This window comes from Staurois parvus, unplaced genomic scaffold (genome assembly GCF_062004578.1).
Source record: "Staurois parvus isolate SC_StPar_1 unplaced genomic scaffold, SC_StPar_1.0 ptg000058l, whole genome shotgun sequence".
Lineage (NCBI taxonomy): Eukaryota > Metazoa > Chordata > Amphibia > Anura > Ranidae > Staurois > Staurois parvus.
The window spans coordinates 14,189,526-14,207,500 of NW_028317854.1; the positions used below are offsets into that span (position 1 = coordinate 14,189,526).

The 17,975-nt window shown below is 43.7% G+C and overlaps 1 protein-coding gene across 1 annotated transcript in view; it reads left to right on the forward strand.

The window, feature by feature from the left end:
* Window positions 1-12,484: 12,484 nt before the first annotated feature.
* The window catches only part of PITX2 (paired like homeodomain 2), a 49,567-nt gene continuing 44,076 nt past the window's right edge, over window positions 12,485-17,975 (forward strand). The window contains exon 1 of the mRNA XM_089668507.1: window positions 12,485-12,610. The gene's annotated coding sequence lies outside the window, so the exon portion shown is untranslated. The remainder of the gene's footprint in view (window positions 12,611-17,975) is intronic.

Consider the following 17,975-nt stretch of genomic DNA (forward strand, 5'->3'; position numbering starts at 1 on the left):
AAGCAAAAAAAATATGAAGATGAGAGGGAGGGTAATTTATGATGGGGGGGGGGCAAAAAAGGATGAATGCACTGCCCTTTTGATGTAAACACTGCAATAAAATATGCCTATTAGAAATTCACTATATTTTCCTTTTAAAATAAGCTGAACTATAGATGTTAAGGAAAGGAGCATGTATCAGGTGTCTACTGCTTGGTGAGATTTTCTAACATGTTGGAGTCATGTTAACAAAGGTCACAGTCAGGTTAAAAAGTCATTGTAGGTCACTGTTGTGGTTTTTGCAATTATGATGGTTGAGCTTCTATTGCTATTGGGAAAAGATCCCAATATTTACAGGCTGCCTTAAAGTTTTATGTCAGTCCTGGCTGGATTGGGCAAGTATGTAATGTCTACATAGTAGCCCTCAGTCATACTCAACCAACCAACAGCCAGCCATAATGGAGCCTTCTTAGAGATACAGTGGTGAAATAATAAAAAACAAAAATATGCAAGATTGTCTGGGCTCATAGCCCTCCTACCTTTTCTATAACCAGACTTTCCTAAGAAGAAGCTGGCTAATAAGACATTGGATGGTAGTCATGCCTTTAATGCACACCTGGCCATTCACTAATGTTTTTGGCTGGCTTTGGGAAATGATACCTCTGTAAGATGAAAACATATTGAAAATACAGCGAAGAAGAAAGCTGAAAATAAATTATCCTTGTTGCATACCTACATTGGTCCAGCTTTGTACAATGTAATTATGCATTCCTCATACTTCCAGTGGGGAAGCTAACAATCGCTGTAGTATTTGGCGCTACTACAGTGATATCCATGATACTGTTCTGTTTGGGTTCTGTGCGAGCAGCTATCCCTCTGCACACTGACTATAGAGGATTTCTTGCTTGGCAATGCTGCCATTCAAAGAATGATTTGTATTTTCTTCATGTAGTGCTACCCCTGAAGGAACCCCTTGTATGTTTTCCATGGGCTCCCCTTGCTTTGCCTTGCAGCCAGGCACAGTGTATTTCTTCAGCCAAAATACACTCACACACACCTCCACTTGTTGTCTTCAATGACCAGTCTAGGGAATGTTTTGTTTTTGGAGTTTATTGTAGAACTGGGGACAGGGAAGGGAAATTGTAGTAAGATACGCCAAAATCAGAACTATTGGCACTGAGGACATCTAGCTGATCTCTTAAACAGTTACGAAGTCTTGGCTGAAAGTAGATAGCAGGATTCCCTTTACTTTATAGAACAAGTAGTTGCGACAGCCCAAAGGTAGCGCACCCGAGCAAAGTTCCTTTGCAGTAGCAACACTCTCACAAGCTCTCCAGAACACTAGCCAGTGTTCCCTTTCCTTTTTAGACCCACGCTATCAAGTACCAGAGGGGTAACAAGCACACAGAGTCCCCAAGATCTCTCAGAATCTGTACTCAAATGTCCAAGGACAGAATGGTTGCCTCCTTCGAATCTTCCAAGTGACTCTCTCCAGTGATATCAGACAGATCTTTAGCAGAAAGCTCCCCTCAGCCAGCTTACTGAAGAACCAGGGAGACTCTCTCTAACTTCAGGCCTTCAGGTCGGGCAACCCTCCCCTGCAATTGCCCATAAATGTATTCACTTATGCTGTTCATTTGCCTAGCCCCTACCCATGTTCTGAAAAAACTCTCATAGCTTCCTGAAGGCGAGCAGAACTCAGACAAGCTGCAACAGCACCAGAGCAGCATTAGTAGACCAAACTCATCAATCACAGCACTTTGTTAAGCAGAATATCATACTGAATTTACCTGACTGCCTCTCTGGTAAGCAGAGAAACACAGCTATGCTTAAAACTAACTATATACATCCTAGCACCTAACTAGGAGGGTGCTACACTCAATTAATAGAAGGCGTTCACATATTGAACAAGGAAGGGAGGAGACATAACAACGAATGGCAGTAGTGCCAAGCTTGCAACCCACCCCCTTGTCGTCAGTGTGCAGAGGGGAATGCATTTGCATAGGACCTGGAAGATCGTAGCAATCACTGTAGCAGCGCCAACTGTTACAGTGTAGTGATGAGGTGATTGAACCCAGGTTTGGCTTGGCAAATATTCAGCGAACATGATAAAAGTTGGGCCAGGAATCCAAACCCCATTGAAATCAAAGGGGACCAAACATTCATTTTCAGTAATTACCATTTTCTAAGCTAAAAGTCAAGTCACATTTTGGGTTTTCCCCAGAAAAGGATTAGAGGGGAAATTTTCCAGTGACGGTAAATCTCAATGGGACAAAAAATAAATTGACAGGGGTTTTGACCTTCCCTTACTCTATCCAAAATTTTAAAAAAATGTTTTACCTATAGATTTACTTTAACTTCAGGGAATAAAAACTTAATATGCTTTTTTTGCACACTGAAGGTGGAAAAAGCTTACCGTTTAGCAATGCAGTTAAAAAGTCAGTGGGGACAGTCCAAAATTTTGGAGGGATAGAGCAGGCAGGCATTTTACATCTGGAAACTGTATACCAGTACCTTTATTTTGTACACTGCACATGGAAACAGCATACATCTTTGTAACACAACTATGAAGCCTTCATTGTCCAGGCCACAATTTAGGGAGGGAGAAAGTAACCAGATTTCAATTTGCCTTAAAAATTGGCGCTTTTTTTCATGCAAAGAAGAAGGATACATTTTACAGATTTGATATACACATTTTTAAACCTATTCAGACTGTCCACTATCAGTCAGAGAGAGTGCAAAAGAGCAGTTTGCACCTTACATCATATTTTTTCACACAGAAATTAGAAAAATTAAGGTCATTGCCAGCACAGTTTTTATACCATTTTTGGAGATGTCACTATATCTGAGGGACAGAGTGAGCAGATTTAACTTTAAATACTTTAATTTAGACTGTATATTTGCAGAGATATGATACAAATATTTTACAGATTTTAGACAGGGAATTTCATCCTTATTAATGGGAGGCCAATTTGGAGACAGAGAGTAAGCTTATCTCAGCCTGAAATTGTAAAATAAATTGTATTTAGGTGCACACTGATAATATAAATTGAGAACAAGCAAATATGGAGGCAGAGAGTGAGTTTATTTCAACCAGTAAATAAAACATGTATTTTTAGAAAACTCTATAAAACTATTTCACAGATATGATGCACAATAAGTATTCTTTTTTTTTAAGATAAAGCAGATTAAGATACAGGGAGTTATTCTTTGACCAACAATAGTTAGACTGTTGTTTTTCTAACATATAATGTAGAAATCATACAGATTTTCTGCACAGAACATACATTTCTCAGTGAGAGGGAGAGAGTAGGCAGGGCTTCACTAGTAAATTCAAAAATAACATTTCATTCTACCAGTGACAAAGGAAAAATACTGTACGTTTTCAGGAATTGATGAAATATACACACATATTTCAAATCAAGTTTTATAGGCCAGAACTTTAGAGGTAAAGAATTAGACTGGGTATTTCAAGTAATTACTGTTATGTCACGCAAATTTTTCCCATATTTCACAGATGAAGGGCAGTATGAGGAAACATGAAATGTTGTCCATTTTAATTGATGATGCACTGGAATTCAACAAAAAATAATGGTTAATACATACTTATCCAGTCCAAAAAATGGAACAATTTTTATGTCCATAAAAGGTATTAATAGTAGCAAAGCACATTAAGTCAACAAACATATTCTTGCAGAAGAGAGGATCAACCCTGGCCAAAATATTTACATTTTGAGCTACTGTTGTAAAGCAGTGAAAAAATGGTGTTTTAGGAGTGGTGGTGGCCACACTGTAACCGGTCAGAATAATTCCTGCAGAGCACAGGATTAACTCTTTAATAGGCCTACAACAATGGCATGAGATGTTAACAGTGACAGGGTGGGCTCAAGGATACTGGGAATGGCAATGGCAGTAGCATGTGAGATATTATTGTGGCGTACTGCAATGAAAGGAAAATCTTGGGATGCAGCAAAGGCATTTTTTTCTGCTTGGTTACAACTGTTGATTCAGGACTTGTTCATGTTTAAGGCCAGCTGGTCAGAAAACCTTTATATCCACTCTTGCCCCAGGTAATCAGCTACCATGTGATGCAACCACTGCTCATCAGACAGCCGCAGGTGCTGGGGACTGAAAAGTTTATTAAAGGCATTGTTCAAGCAACCACCTCCACCACCACGCCTTTTTCCACTAACAAGAGGCTCAGAGGCTGTCCATGAGATGTTATTCTACCAGTTTCTGGAAATGAGTTACACAGATTCCTCCATAGCACATCTTCCAGGTGTTTAATCTTCTGCTCTCTTTGTTAGGATAGGATGAGCTGTATGACTTTCCCTTTGTAATGTCGATCATGGAGGGCTGCCAACAAGTAATTATTCTTCTCCATGATGCCACAAACCCCAAAATCCTTTGGCAGGCTCTGGGACATAAGGGAGCCCATGCACTGCAAAGCACTGGTTGCAAAGAAACCCGAGCATCTAGATCATTGAGGAAAACAATATCCTGGGCATCAAAGACATCAAACACACTCTTGAAGACTGCCTCATGTCATCTTCAGCCATAATGCCCCCACAGCAACCATATTCCATATTCAGTCATATTCCTCCTGTGCCTGCTGTGGCTTCACAGTGATGGTGTCAGGATAGACACATCTGGTACCATAGCACAGGCACCAGGTATCAGCAGTTACTGGCATAGTGAACAAAAGTCAAACTCCCGCTGAGCCTGTCCACATGCCATTCTCGCACAGGCGCATGGCCTAAATTGAGTCCCACCTGGTGGGCATGTCATAGACCAATTGGTTTGCAGGCAGATGGAATTCCCACTGGATTTCTTCCAGCCAGAATTCAGGACTGCCTGAAATGGCTACAACCTCTTTTGGCCTGCCTTAGAAGATCTTTTAACCAAGTGTACCTATACAGGAACAGCTGTACCATTAGATTGTGAATGTGTGCAAGGCAATGCATGTGTCTCAATGTTTCCTGTCAGAGGGTGGACTGCAGAATAGTATTGCTGTTGACACACCACCATTCCTGGCTCAAGTTGCTGTGGGATTAACCATCTCTGGGTTCGTCCCATTAAAGCTGAAAGAATCTCTGCCCCAGGGTGGTTCCTGTCCCCTAGGTATATCAGCTGCAACACTGTGTGGTATCTAGCTGGGACAGCTCTAGCATCATTACCACCAGCTGTAAGGGAAGTGGAACAAGCTCCATCAATATGCCCTGTCCTGTATCCCTCCCGGCTGCTAGCACAGTCATCCAGAGGTGTGTGAATTATAGCATCCCTGAACATACTTGCTGGAGCATGTCTCTGGTCATGTGAACCATGCTGCAGACTGCATGGTTCAAGAACATGGAAACATTGCCTTCCATATGATGGTGAAGAGCAGGGATATCCTTTCTGTTGAAGAACCAGCAGCTGACAAATAGCCACTGCAGCACTGCACAATAAGCAATTTCCTGAAAGGGGGCAGAACCTACCAGCTAGAAAGGCAGGAGTTGTAAAGAGATTTAGTCAAGCTAGCATATAGGCACTGGACATGGGAGTGGCTAGGGTGAATAGCATTCTGGTGCTGTCCTCAACAAGCTGCGTGGTGAGAGGTCAGACTTCTTTTCATACACAAGGTATGGTGTGGACACCCTCACTCCCTCATAGCTGCACAGGAATTTACGCCTCTCCAAGTGGGTCTGCCAGATATGATGATGATAATGGGGGGCATAGTCAATTTTTATTTATCGCTATTGGAAGAACTGTAGGGGGGTGAGGAGTGGTGCTTAGTGCACTGTAAACCATGGTGCTTTGGGGAACAATGTAAACTTTTAGTGGTGCTCTAAACAGTACCTAACTGATCTGCTGTGCTCCACTACAAACAAGGGGTAGCTATTGTGCTGATACCAACAGGTTCACACAGCAGTGCTACTGATGCATAGCAATAAAACATGCTGCTGACACACAAGAAATGTAGTCCTAGAAAGGACTATTCACTAATTACAGTGAATGCAGGTGGACTTACACTCCATTCCTCTTAGCTACACAAACTGCAATTTACCGCAAAATATCTGTCGCAAATATACAGCTTGGATTCAGCGGTGGACTGACCATTTAGCCACTCGGGCATTGCCCAAGGGCCCGGGGTCAGTAGGGGGCCCCATGAGATGCCCCTGGTACCTTTCATAGGCTTTTTAGGTGTGGTTTGAGTGTGGGTGAGGAAACAGGGGCCCCATGATTTCCTATTGCCCGGGGGCCTCATGAGTTGTCAGTCTGTCCCTGCATGGAAAGTATTACTGTATATAGCACTGACTTCTGTATAAAGCACAAAGCAGTACTAGCACACTACAGTACATCAGCCAACTCTCTCTCCCTAAAAGCAATGTCAGCTGTCTCTCACTCTCACTAACTCTCGATACACAGACAAAGGGGTACAGACACTTAGGTCAAAACCATCATTGGCAAAAGTCTTTCACCTGAGCAGAGATCAGTTGCAAGATTTGGGCCAATGATGGTTTTGGCAAAGTAATTCCCAATCAAATGTCCCAAAAGTGTGGATTTTAGCTAAATGTCTGGCCAGCGAATGTTCATTCTGAACTTACAGTCAGACCAAACATTTAGCTCATCCTTACTCATCTTCCTCAGCAGCCAATGAGGTATAAGATATGCATACTTACCTTGTCCCAAGTTGGACCAATGTAAGTATGCTATTAAGATCATACCTGGAGTTCAGCTTTAAGGGATCATTTTTACTGATACTATCTATACACACACTTTGTTAAAGTGAACAGAAAATCAGGATGTATAAGTAGACATTAGATGACAATATCCTACTCTAGTAATGTTTGGCCATATGAGGAGATGGTCTAATGCCTATGGTGCAGTTTCAAACATAGCCAGCAGTTGTTTGTCTGGTCAGACGTGATCAGGCTTAATGGCAAACCTTTTTCTTTCCATTTGATAACCCTTCTGTCCACAGCTGGCACAGATGCTACAAGGTCATTGGATTGTGCCTACACATATGACTGCCCTACACTGTCTATTGCAGACTAAGGCAAAGTTCACATCTGAGTGACTTGAAGGGTGTTTCGCAAAGTGCTTCATTGATCTATGTCAAGATTCCCATTATAATTAATGGTGCACTTCACATCAGAGCATTGTGCTGCTTGAAGCTTTCCCCTCAAAAAGTACATGGCTTCTTTTGGGCAGACTTGCACGTTATTGTTCCCTGTAGACTTCAATGGGATCACCTGAAAAACATATGTAATGTGCATTTTTTTTACACAGTTTCTTGCCTCTCCTTCTCCTAGCAATTAGCTTTAAATTGGCTAAAACAAAAATACTTAAGCCTGAAAACATACAAAAAATGTATGCACAAATGGACATAAAAAAGTTCCAAAATACTTAAAGACGCTCAAGTGTGAGCCCTGCTGTAAAGTGGTACTAAATGCTTGGTGTTTTTCACCTTAATGTAGAAAACATCCCAGTACCTTATACAGCCCTCATCTCAAAACACTTACTTGCAGTCTGTTGTCACCACTGCCAGGCCCCACCAATCTGTGCCACTTTCTCTATATATTGAGTTCTGGAGGCAGGTTCTGAGGGCAAACAAGCCAAAGGCTCCTGCTGCCATTAGTCAAATTGTTAGGAGGGCAAAGGAGGAAGGGGGGCATGGCTTACCAGGCACTGTGTGTGTCTATGGATGCACACAGCCCTGACTGGGAGTGTAAATGCATGTGTGCCTTCTTTGTAGCTGCTAGCTAAGGAGAAACCCACAAATAGGTGGGGTGGGGGAGGGGGCAGCTTGGAAACCAGCCCATAGGCAAATAAATTAATTCCAAGTATTTTTTTTTACATAGTTTATTTGATCTAGCTTAGACCAGTGTTAATATGCATATCCTATAACTGGCTGAGCCCTGTGAAAGCAAAGAATTACTGTAGTAGCTGCATATTCCTGGTCTTATGTTGAGTAATTAACCTTCTGCCCAGCAACCACAGGGGGTTGCTTGTTTGCCAAGGAGGCAATTGAGGAAACACCTTACATTTTTCTCAAATTGTACTTTGATTGGATGAGATGGAAAGGTGAAGTGGTGACATCATGATCTCCACCTCGTCCAGAGCTGCAACTACTACAGTAACACTTGCTGTCTTCCTGGTCCCATGTTGAGTGGCTATCCTTACGCACAGCAACCAAAGGAATACCTTACATTTTTCTCAAAGTGTTCACTGATTGGATTTGGTGGATAGGTGAGGTGGTGACATCACAATCTCCACCTGTCCAATTACAGAACACCTTGAATTCATTGAGAAAAATACAAGACAATTTCTGAATGGCACCCCTGCCGAGAGGGTGAACCCCTGTAGTCACTATGCAGTAGGGCAGCCATTCAGCACCTTACTTGGAAGACAGCAAGGTTCATTGTAGTAGTAGCAGCTACAACAGTGATTCCAGGTTTCCACAGATATCGATTAATTTAACTAATAGAAATCCTTCACTAGAGGATACCAGTTTCCACAAAGTGGCAACTAATTGTTATTACTGGACAAGGGTGCATTTCCCAATGCATCAAAAGCCCCAGGAATAAAACTTACAGCAGAGCTACACCCAAAAGGGGTCTTCTTTCCCACCCCCTATGCTGCCGCTTTTTGCACCTTTTGGTGGGGAGGAGGGAGCGGGTACCTGGTTTCACTGCCGATATCCCTTAGTAAAGATGGCAGCGCCAGCACCCAATAGCTCATTAAAGAATCGGGTTGGGTGAGGACAGTGCTGGATACCTGGACAGGTAGGTGCCTAATATTAAAAGTCAGCAGCTACAGTATTTGTAGCTGCTAACTTTTACCTTTTTGGGGGGGAGACTGGAGACTTTCAGCACTGCACATTTTTGTTATATTTGCTATTCATTATTTCTCTGAATCACAGAGCGCGTTAGCTTGATTTAATTCTATGAATTCATTTCTTGTTGTGCAGTGACAATTTATGTCACCTTAGGAACCCTCTCCAGTTATCATAATGGCTATACCAGCCCTGACCTCTAAGTTCCAATCTACTCCGTTAAAAAAAAAAAAAAACAGAACGACATCCATTCTCTTTCGTTTGTGCAGATCAGATTGCAGGGTAGTTGGGTGTAAATGGACAGCAGAGTCCATTTACTCCCGGCCCCTCATAGAGCAGAGTGAGCTCTGTCCATTTCTACTCTGCAGAAACTGAGCAGACCCTAATGTGTCATCTGCCTGCTCTGCACCAATCAGCAGGGGATCTGTGAATGGATCCCCTGCTGATTGGAACAGATTCAGCGTCATATGGCAGGGGCTTAACGATGCAAAAAAAAAGGAATTCAGTTATAAAGGATAATTTCACCTTTGGGAACATGTTACATGTTCCACCCATTTTTAAGATGGAACATGTAACATGTTCCCATAGCTGCAGCCACGCTTGCCACCCCCACTCCCTCTGACAGTACGGAGAGAAGTTTTCCTGGTGGTGGTCGATGTAGAAATGTCATCTCCCATCCCATCCAGCATTGCCACTGATCTCATCCACCCCAAGAACTGCCACTGATCCCATCCCCCCACCACTACCACTGATCCCAACAATCTCCCCACACTACCACTGATCACACCCTCCCTCCCAGCACTGCCACTGATTCCAGTAGTCCTAGAACCCCTAGAAGTTTTCTGTCTATTAGTGGGTCCCTTCACCTTCCCAGTCCATGGTGTGCAGGCAGTGATCTGCTGTAATCTCTAGCAACCAATGTGTGAGCAATAATGATGTGCAGTAACCTTTAGCAACCAATCAGTGAGCAGTAATGATGTGTAATAACCACTATCAGCCAGTCAGTGAGTGGTAAGGATGTGAAATAACCTCCAGCAGCCAATCAGTGAACTGTAATAATATGCAGTAACCTCTAGCAACCAATCAGTGACCAGTAATGATGTGCAGTAACTTCTAGCAACCAATCAGCAAGCAGAAATCATGTGTTGTAACCTCCAGCAACTAATCAGTGAGCCATAATGTGTACTGTAACCTCTACCAACCAGTCAGTGAACTGAAATTATATGCTGTAATCTCCGGCAACCAATTGCAATGGCTGGCAGATCTGCTAAATAAACTGATTTTAGCTGCTAAATAAACTGAGTCTAGCTGTTATTTATTGTATGTCTCAGTGCAGTGCTAGAGCGAAATTGCATGGGGGACCCAAGAAAATGTTTTCCCAGGGTCCAATCAATAATAAAGATTGCCCTGGTGATGTGGAGCACTGTGATAGTTCATTGAAGTTTCCTGTCAGTATATCTGCTTGATCATACATCCCATATGGCAAGCAGATAGTCTGACAGGTCTGCAGGAGACGTACATGGCATCAGCGATCTACTGATCACTGGTGCAATGCTTTTCAGGCTCCTGCAGACAAAAATAATAAATGCACATTTTTTTCAAAATGTGCATTTATTATTTTTGACCAAAAGGTGAACGTATCCTTTAAGGCTATATTCCCACTAGCCAGCACAGTGCAGACCATGCAGCTTCCATGTGGATGCATTTTGAAGGAACAGCAGCCCTTTCAAATGAATGAGCTGCCATGCCAGTGCAAACGCAGGCCACACAGGCCACACTAGTGTGAACTGGATCTAAGTCAGGACCTCTTCTTTTAATTTAACGGGGGGTGCGCTGTGTGGTGATCGGAAGTGTGCTGTGTCCATGGGATACAGCGGATCACCAATTGAAGTAAAGAGCTGATGATGTAGGCTCTATCATGTGGTCAGCTGTGTCCAATTACAGCTGATCTCATGTAAATAGGAAATGCTGGTTTTCAGCAGTCATCCCCTCACACTGACAGCACACGAGGAGAGGAGAGATGGTAAGCAGCATTCCTCCGAGGGGACATGTGCACTGATCACTAGGGCACTGTTCATCAGTGCTCTGATTGTCAGTGTAGCCCCATTAGTGCTACCTGTCAGTGCCCATCAATGCCAAATATCAGTACCCATCAGTGCACATCAATGCCACATATCAGTGCCCATCATAGCTGCCTTTCAGTGCTGCCTATCAGTGCCAGTCAGTGCTGCCTATCAGTGCCAGTCAGTGCCGCCTATCAGTGCCCATCATTGCCACCTATCAGTGCCAGTCAGTGCCACCTATCAGTGTTTGTCAGTGCCGCCTATCAGTGCCCATCAGTGACACCTAACAGTGCCAATCAGTGCCGCCCATCAGTGTACATCAATGCCACATATCAGTGCCCATCAGAGCTGCCTTTCAGTGCTGCCTATCAGTGCCAGTCAGTGCCGCCTATCAGTGCCCATCATTGCCACCTATCAGTGCCAATCAGTGCTGCCTATCAGTGCCAGTCAGTGCCACCTATCAGTGCCTATCAGTGCAATATATGAGTGCTTCCTTTCAGTGCCCATCAGTGATGCCTGTCAATGCCCACCAGTAATGCCTGTCAATGCCCATCAGTACCATCTAGCAGTGCCTCCTCATCAGTGCCACCTATCAGTGCCCATCAGTGCAGCCTCATTAGCGCACATCACTGAAGGAGAAAAATTACTTATTTGCAATATTTTATAGCAGAAACTAAGAAAAAACTTTATTTTTTCAAAATTTGTAGTCTTTTTTTAGTTTGTTTAGCAAAAAATAAAAATCGCCGGAGGTGATTAAATAGCACCAAAAGAAAGCTCTATATGTCTCAAAAAATTATAAAACGTTTGGGTACAGAGTTGCACGACCGCGCAATTGCCATTCAAGGTGTGACAGTGCTGGAAGCTGAAAATTGTCCTGGGCAGGAAGGGGGTAAAAATGCCCTGTAGTCAAGTGGTTAAAGAATAAAAATAAAAGGAGTTTAATATGACTTTATTGTGAAACCTTGTCAGCACCTGTACAGTGGTTGATAGCACACACATGACCTGGCTGATCTTCCATCAGTATCTGTATAGGGCATTGGATTGTGTAAACATCTAGCAGTGCGATCTGTGAAGACAAAACACTGGACCCCCAGATGCTGGGAAAGTTTGTGAAGCGGAGTTCAGCCTGCCGGCAATTTGACGTCTCTTTGTAGAGAGAAGGCAAGCCGAGGGGAGGACAGACAGTGAACACATGGTGCTGTCAGTATTCCACTGGTTATGATATCTGATCGAAAGCCATTCTTTTCATCTAGCACTGATTTATTTCACTGAGTAAAAACATAAAGTCAAGAGTTGAAGGTTAAAGCGCTTTCTGATATAATGCACTGTAGATGAAGTCAATCGATTGACAGACTCGTGGCCGAGAAGAGCCGCTCTTAGCTCAGGAGAAACAGAGAAGAGTTTGCAGAATAATTAGAAAAGTTAAAGCAGGAGAAAAGAAAAGTAGGAGAGCCTGGAGTGGATAGCAGTTGATATGATAATCAAGATATTGGGGGAGATGTCGGTCAGGTCACCTCGTTCCTTAGATCACAGACCCATCAGAAATTCTTTCAAGTGTCCTTCTGCGTCGCCAAAGATGACAACAGCAAATCAATAAGTGTTTGAAATGAAAGGGGATGCTGGCTAACCCCTGAGGCTACAGATTTCACATCGCCCAGCTTCTTATGTGGTTTTTTGTCTGAACTTCCACATTCCTCTACAGAGCTCCTCTGAAGAAGAAATTGCTGTGTGCTCCACTCTCCAGGTACAGGTAGGTAGTGGGGTGTGCAAGGCATAGAGGGGAGGTGTGTATGCATGGGGGGTGTAAGAGAGAGGATAGGTACAGAGAATGTGGGGGTGTAAGAGAGAGGAAAGGCAGAGAGAATGTGGAGGTGTAAGAAAGAGGACAGGTAGAGGGAGATGTGGGGGTGTAAGAGAGAGGATAGGTAGAGAGAATGTGAGAATGTGGGGATGTAAGAGAGAAAATAGGTAGAGAGAATGTGAGGGTGTAAGAGAGAGGATAGGTAGAGAGAATGTGAGGGTGTAAGAGAGAGGATAGGTAGAGAGAATGTGGGGGTGTAGGAGAGAGGACAGGTAGAGGGAAATGTGGGGGTGTAAGAGAGAGGACAAGTAAAGGGAGTGTGGGGGTGTAAGAGAGCAGATAGTTAGAGAGAACGGGGGGGGGGGTGTAAGAGAGAGGATAGGTAGAGGGAAATGTATGGGTGCAAGAGAGAGGACACGTAAAGGGAGTGTGGGGGTGTAAGAGAGAAGATAGGTAGAATGTGGGGGTGTAAGCGACAGGATAGGTAGAGAGAATGTGGGGGGTGTAAGAGAGGAGATAGGTAGAATGTGGGGTGTAAGAGAGAGGATAGGTAGAGAGAATGTGGGGGTGTAAGAGACAGGATAGGTAGAGAGAATGTGGGGGTGTAAGAGACAGGATAGGTAGAGAGAATGTGGGGGTGTAAGAGAGAGGATAGGTAGAGAGAATGTGGGGGTGTAAGAGAAAAGATAGGTGGGAGAATGCAGATTTGCAAGAGAGAGGATAAGTAGAGAGAATGTGGGGGCGTAAGAGAAAGGTTAGGTGGGAGAATGTGGGAGAGTAAGAGAGAGGATAGGTAGAGAGAATGTGGGGGTGTAAAAGAGAACAAGATTGAGGAGTGTAAAGCCGGCCATACGTTATACAATTTTCTTGCACAATTTTCCTTCAAGTTTGTAGCGCAAGGTCTGGCCAGATTTGATATGAATTGGAAGTGTTTCGGTTTGACCTCATATTATATGGTTTTGATAAATCTAAAGGAAAATTATGCAAGAAAATTGTATAATGTATGGCCATTATAGAGTACAGATATAATATGTGGAAGTAAGAGGGGGAGTGAAAGAAAGAGAGAGAATGTGTGCATTTCAGGAAAATGTAAGAGACAGAACAGATAATAAGAATGTGGGGATGTTAAAGGGAGAAAAAAAGAGAGAGAGAGAGAGAGTGCATGAGGGGGGAGTGTAAGGGCCCCTTTGCACTATAATGCAGTGCAGGAAAGTCATGTTCCTGTGTGGCTTCCCGCACTGTATTCCAGTCTCACTGCCCTTGCGATCTGCTGCAGATGTCAGTGCAAAGTTAATGACACTCCAAACGCAGGTCGCACCAGATCATATGGTACAAAAGTACCACATGATCTGGTTGCCATGCGTTTCAAAAAGTAGTGCATGCACTACTTTTGGTGCGGTGCTGTGCGGTGTGATTTAAGCCCATTCAAAATGAATGGGGCTGAAATCGCACTGCACAGAATTGCATGGGAATGGCACAGGAATTGCACAGTGTTCCTGTGTGATTGTCATGCATTTCCTAATGTGAAAGGGCCCTAAGGGAGAGGATAGCTAGAGAGAATGGTGGGTGTAAAAGGGAGAAAAAGAGCAAGAGGCAGAGAGAATGTGTGCATTGGGGGAAAGTGTGAGAGGCAGGACAGATAGAAAGGATGTGGGGTGTAAGAAGGAGAGAGAGTGAGAGCATGATGAGGGAGTGTAAGTATCCTTTCACACTAGAATGCAGTGCGGGAAAGCACCACATTCCAGTCACACTGCCCTTGTGATCTGTTATGGGTGTCAGTGCAAAGTTAACAGCACCCCAAGCAAAGTCACAAACGCGGTTCATTTGCCCACACCAGTCCACAATGGATCGCAGGGTAAAAAAAGTACCATGCAATCCGATTGCTATGTGTTTCAAAAAATAGTGCATGTACTACTTTTGGTGCAGTGTGGTGCAATTTCAGGCCATTCAAAATAAATAGTGCTAAAATCACACTGCACAGAACTTCATGGGAGTTGCACTGGAAGCGCACAGTGTTCCTGTGCAATTCACCTGCAGTTTCTTGTGCGAAAAAGCCCTAAGTGAGAGGATAGACAGAGAGAATGGGGGGTGTAAGAGGGAGATAGATAGAGAGTGTATCCATGAGGGGGAGTGTAAGAGTAAGGATAGAGAGAATGGGGGGGTGTATGAGGAAGGAAAGAGAGAGAGTGCTGGGGGGAGTGTAAGAGTGAGGATAGAGAGAATATGGGGATTTAAGAGTTTAAGAGGGGGAGAGAGAGAGTGTATGGGGGAGTGTAAGAGAGAGGATAGAGAGAATGTGGGGGTGTATGAGGAAAAGAGAGAGGAGAGAGAGAGAATGCTGGCGTTGAGGGAGCATAAGAGAGAGGATGGAGAGAATGTAGGGGTGTATGAGAAAGAGAGAGAGGAAGGAGAGAGAGAGTGCAGGGGTGGGGGGGGGGTGCGTAAGAGAGAGTATAGAGAGAATGTGGGGGTGTATGAGGAGGAGAGAGAGAGAGAGTGCAGGGGTGGGGGGAGGGTGCGTAAGAGAGAGTATAGAGAGAATGTGGGGGTGTATGAGGAAGAGAGAGAGGAGGGAGGGAGAGCTAAAGAGAGGGACAAAGTGTCTGTGCATTGGGGGGAGTGTTAGCAAGAGAGAGAGAGTAGATAGAGATAATGTGGGGGTGTATGCGGAAGAGGGAGAGAGAGAGTGCTGGGGTGGGGGTGTGTGTAAGAGAGAGTATAGAGAGAATGTGGGGGTGTATGAGGAAGAGAGAGAAGAGGGAGGGAGAGCTGAAGAGAGGGACAAAGTGTCTGTGCATTGGGGAGAGTGTTAGCGAGAGAGAGAGAGAGAGAGAGTACATAGAGATAATGTGGGGGTGTATGCGGAAGACAGAGAGGGAGAGAGAGAGAGTGCTGGGGTGGGGGGAGTGCGTAAGAGAGAGTATAGAGAGAATGTGGGGGTGTATGAAGAAGAGTGAGAGGAGGGAGAGAGAGCTAAAGAGAGGGACAAAGTGTGTGTGCATTGGGGAGAGTGTTAGCGAGAGAAAGAGTAGATAGAGATAATGTGGGGGTGTAAAAAGGAGAAAGAGAGGGGTTAAAAAGAGAGAGGGATGGGGGAGTATAAGGCTGGCCATACTTTATGCAATTTGCTTGATTCCCTCATTAATACAGTCAGAGTTGATGGGAGAATCCCTACCATAGCACTATTGTGTTCTGCCAGTGGGGAGCACAGGGAGTCTTCCCCACTGGTAGAATACAGTGATCACTGCTGGCGGCTATAGCTGCCAGCAGTGATCAGGGGAATAAAACCCGACAGGCTGGTTGTACTGTACAACCAGCCTGCCCATATACGGTTCAAAATTTAGCTTAAAGCAGGCCATACACTGATCAGAATTTGACCTATTCAGTGCTGACTGGCTGAATTTCGGTCAATGTGTGGCCATCCCAGCTCTACAGAAGTCAATTGTTTGATCAACTTCTGTTAAAGGGACATGCTGGAAAACTTTAGTCAATCATCAGCTGCAACCGCTGATCAGTGTATTCTGATGATGGTGGTCCTGCTGTCAGAATACAATGTCCTGGAGGTGGGGATTCCATCTTTCTCATTAGTGTGGATGGAGAAATAAGAGGAATGGAGAAAATGTTTGTAAGAGGGAAAAAGAAGGATAGTGTTTGTAAGAGGGAAGGAGAGAGAGAGAAAGGAATGGATGGAGACAGTAGTTTAAGATGGATAGAGAGAAAATAAGAAAGAAAGAAAGAAAGAAAGGGAATTTGCAAGAGAGAAAAAAGACAGGGAGAGTGTGAGTAAGAGTATCCAGAGTATCAATATCCAGTTCGACAAAATTTGCATGGCTGAGCAACAGATAGTAATAGTTTTTATCGACCTAAGTTGCTCAGTAGTGGAGCAGAAAAATAGATCATATAGGACTGATTCCTGCTGTCAAAACTTTCGATCACTCAGGGGCACAAAAAACATGATATGATTGATTGCTATAGAATCAATTGAAACTTGGAATACCGATGTGTGGAACATTGGTCGCATTGCTGTATGTTTACTCTGCAAACAATTATTAGCTTGATTTATGTGGTTGGTCGATTTAGATGGATTGATTTATAGTGCATTATATGGCAACCATAAGAGGGATAGATAGAGTGGCGGAGATTTTTTAAAACTCATGCACTCATAGTCTAGTTCGGCTGTGGATCATAGCAAATAAGCTTCTATTTTCTGCTTGTTCAATTAAAGTTATGCTAAAGTCTTATTTAAAAAAAAATTACCAAACATGTCTATAATTACCTGCTCTGTACAGTGGGTTTGCACAGAGCAGCCCAGATCCTCCTCTTCTGAGGTCCTCCGCTGGTGCTCCTGGCCCCTCCTTCCTGTCAGGTGCCCCATAGCAAACAGCTTGCTATGGGGACCCCCAAGCAGCTACACTCCAGAGCTGTGGCTCTGTGTGTCCATCTACACACAGAGCCATGGCCCAGCTCCACCCTCTACCTCTCCTGATTGGCTCACTGGCTGTGATTGACAGAAATAGAAGTCATTGGTTCCTGCTGCTGCTGCTAGAGCCAATCAGGAGTGAAAGTTCCCGGAGAACCGAGGCTCTTGTGGACAGTGCTGGATCAAGAGGGGGCTCAGGTAAGTGTTAGGGGGGCTGTGGGTTCTGCTACACACAGAAGGTTTTTTACATTCATGCATACCTTGAGACTTTAGAACCGCTTTGACAATAAAACCTGGAATCTGATTGGTTTCTATGCAGAGCTGCAGTCGATTTTGCACCAAGCAGTTTTAGTAAATAGCCTCCAGTGTGTGTAAGTAGGTTGCCTGTGTGTTTAAACTTGAACCTCAAAGTACAGCATAGGCATACCTTCATATACTGAAGCACATTTAGGTACTGGGAAACTGGTCCCAAGATCTGACCATTTACCTTGGACCATGTAGGAAAGCTAGTCATAGGATATTCTTCAAGAATAACCCAAAACTGGATAGTTACAGCTCAGCTTTTAGAATGTGTGCATTTCAGAACACCATACAAATTGCTGACCTGAAAAAAAAAAAAGACTTACAAATTTTACATTAACCCTTGAGATGCTAAGCATGGCCTGTCGGAAACTTGTACTTGCGTTGGAATAGACAATAATTTCCTTGTTTCAAATAAGTGCTATCATAATGGAGTCTTTAATTTATAACTGCCCCATCAGCTTGGATCTGATAATATATTAAAACGAATAAAACATCTTAAAACACCAGAGCCTTTGGTTGCTGTCAGCAGTGAAAAGCACAAAGGGCATATAATTTTAATTTATATGCAGATCCATTAAGCTCTTAAAATGT